This window comes from Austrofundulus limnaeus, unplaced genomic scaffold, assembly GCF_001266775.1.
Source record: "Austrofundulus limnaeus strain Quisiro unplaced genomic scaffold, Austrofundulus_limnaeus-1.0 Scaffold78, whole genome shotgun sequence".
In the NCBI taxonomy this organism is placed as follows: Eukaryota; Metazoa; Chordata; class Actinopteri; order Cyprinodontiformes; family Rivulidae; genus Austrofundulus; species Austrofundulus limnaeus.
The window spans coordinates 601,763-605,108 of NW_013952480.1; the positions used below are offsets into that span (position 1 = coordinate 601,763).

At 40.2% G+C, this 3,346-nt stretch overlaps 1 protein-coding gene across 1 annotated transcript in view; it reads right to left on the minus strand.

Moving 5' to 3' along the window:
- Positions 1-3,346, minus strand: part of col8a2 (collagen, type VIII, alpha 2) — a 57,660-nt gene that overhangs the window by 18,526 nt on the left and 35,788 nt on the right. The window lies entirely within an intron of this gene.

A 3,346-nucleotide genomic window follows, 5' to 3' on the forward strand; every position in this document is an offset into this window, starting at 1 on the left:
GGATACGAACAGGTGGAATTTACGCAGCTCATTTACACACTTTTCCTGAAGATAGAAGAGTTTGTTGAATCTGACGTAATTTAGGATAAGAATACGAACATGTTCTTGCATGAGGTCCATTGCTAGCTCACAGGGAAAAATTTTTAATTTTAAGGCGTTTTTCCAGGATTTTTTTTGTTACTGCTCAAAAAAATGCTTCAATTATTTTAAGGATTATATTTCAGACAGTTTATTCAATTGATACATTGATAAGGCATTAATTCATTATATTTTGACAAAATGCAATTTTTGCACATGTTTAAATCAAAACCCTATATCTGTTCATTTCTCCACATCCCACTTTTGGACTTAATCCTCGTTTCGATGTGATGGGTCTTATATGAAAGCTCCAAACAGGAAAACCTAGAAAAAGTTGACTATATTTTCAAAAGTAAGTTTTTGCTGTGAGATATTTGCATTTTATCTAAAGTTGTGTCAAAATATCTGATGTCATGGTTTGTTGTTTCATTAGTTACATTTGGTTTATTCTCACATTTATTCTTAATGTCTGATTATGTCTGACTTTGTATCTTGCTTCTTGTTTTATTTTGCTAAATAAAGTTGCTTGTGTTTTCTGCCCAGTTTATTTCCTGTATTGTTTTGTTGACACACCAGGCTTCTGTTGACAGTCAGCTCACCTGTTGCATGTTTTGTGATTACCGTCCTGTATCCAGGTTGTTTTGTTCCCCCTGTTTGAAAAAAAAGTTTTATGACACCAATGTCAGGTCAACCAAAGTCGAAGCTTCTTGTTGCCAAAAGTCAAAGCCTATGTGGTAAAGGAGCACATGGGTCTAGTTAAAAACATGAATGCCGAAGGTGAGAAATGTTCTGGTGCCCTGAAATAAAAGGGTACAATCACACATCATCAATTGTTCCATTCGTTTTATACCAGAACAGGAAAAGAATCCCAAGATGCACATATTTAGGGCCAACTTCCAGGAGGGAAAACCCCAGTATAATCCACTGGTAGTCTGTTTCTTTTGAAGGCTCGGCAATTTTACACTCAATGAAGAAACCTGACCTGTTATGGATCAAACCGTCAAACACAGACGCTGGTCTCTCTCACTTGTGATAGTTGGGTCAGGAGTAAAGCCCCATGATGTTTAAATAAGAAGCAACAAAAAGGGAAGAGAAAACAGCACAGCAGACATGAAGTCATTACAAGAAGAGAATYGAGGAGATAGAAAGAGGAAAGTGAAAGCTTTAGATCTTGATCTCCCCGTTGACCCACTTGAGACTCATCCACTGCCAAACATTTCACAGGCTCCTTCTGCCAAAATGGCTTCGCATGCACATTTTGCACACACAAACAAACACGTTGGTTGGACGCGCAACAGACAGGGAGGCCCTTACCCTTTCTTTTTTTAAAAGAAGGAAGGAAAAAAGGAGAAGTGGAAGGGAGATTATAATTTAATAAGGAGCAGGAAAACTTGGTTAAAACCCGCTGCTGGAGCTGAAATGCCTCTGCGCTAAAGGCTACTGCACTGAGCGCTCAAATGTGGACCTCTTCGACACAAACAATGAAAAAAGACAACAGAACTAACAACAACTCATAATGCCATACAAAATCTCTAATCAGCACTTATAGCAATTATTAGGTGTGGTAAGAAATCTTGATTCAGTTGCTAGTTTAGAATTTGAATTGATATAAATAATATTATAAATAATATTGTATAAGACTTGAATAAAAAGTGCTCAGTGTTTGTGTCACATAGTGACTTTAACATGAGAACTGTGTTTGTTTCTGAMCATTTTGCTTGTTTAAGTACAAAACATACAGTGGATCTAATGTGTGATTGCTTTAATTTTTGTATGTTCTTTTAATCCCATCGCCTCCATCTTCTGCCACTTATCTGTATCAWGTCACAGAGGCAACAGGTCCAGGAGAGAAACCCAGATATCCCTTCTCCCAGCGACACTTTCCAGTTCATCCTGGGGGTTAGGTATTCCCAGGCCAAAGAGGATATGATGTCCTCATACCAGTAGGACATGCCAAGAACACAACACCTCTAAAGGAGGCATCCTAATCAGATGCCTGAACCACCTCAACTTACTCCTTTTGATGTGGAGCAATGGCGGCTCTACTCTAAACTCCCCCTGTGTAATGATGCTCCTACCCCCATCTCTAGGGCTGAGGGCTGAGCCTTACAAAGGAAGCTCATTTCGGCCACCTGTATCCAGTATCTTGTGTTTTCTGTCATGAGCCAAACCTCATGACCAAGAGTGAGAGTTGGATTGTACAGACCAGTGTCTTTTGACTCAACTCTTTCTTCACCACAACCAACTGAAGCAACGCCCTCACTACTGAGGATTAGGCCCCAATCAATTGATCCATCTGCCCCTTCACCCTATCACTCGTGAACAGTATTACCTTAACTCCTCCATTTGAGGCAAGCACTTGTATTTGACTACAAATAACACTTCTTAAGAATGACAAATGGACAAACTCTATTCTCAAAAATGCTTTCAAAAATTAGTGGCTGTAATAGCAACAGAAGAAGAGTAGAGCTTGATGTTTTGATTGATCCTAAGTCACTTTTCTTTGATTTGTTTTGGATTTTTGTCTCCGCACTCTGGAGAAATAAGAAAACCTTGGTGGTTTCCTTTCTCTCCATAAATCACTTGTTCACTCATCCATTAACATTTTAAATGAATGTTCTTTGGATGGTTTGAGTCCAAGTTGAGGGCCATTAATAGTTCAACGACCCCTGGTTGATTGATAATCCACTTAAAGCTCCAGCTGATTGTTCTTCAGTTCAGCGCCCGCCAGCTAGGAAGCGAGCACAAAGCACCTCATACTGTTACATGCATGCATGGATATCACCCGGACCACCAGCGTGCAGCACATAGCTCACTCTGACTGTGGTCCTAGCTGAAGCCCACCCCACCCATCAGGATCAATGCAGGTCTTTATTAGTTGCTGGCTCAGGCTGCTGGCTGTGTAAGAAAACCCTGCCAGTGCTGGCCTCACACCTCCAAATATCTACTGCTGGGATGTATAAACAAGACTCTGTGTCTGAGCATAATTGCTTTGTGAATCTGTGTGTGTGTGTGTGTGCGTGCGTGCGTGCGTGCGTGCGTGTGTTTTCCTTATATAGAGGGCTGTAAAGGTGGCACTAAATTAAAATTTGGAAAAAATAAGTAAAACAAACCTGGGGTTTTACAACACGTCATCCTGTTTTAATAATTTCCAAGCAGTTCTTTTCAGAACATCTATTTAGTGTTAAAGGCACAGTGTTTAGGATTTGTTGTTCTCAGCGACATCTAGTGGTTGAGTGGTTGAATCATCATCCCTGGTCCTCCCCCC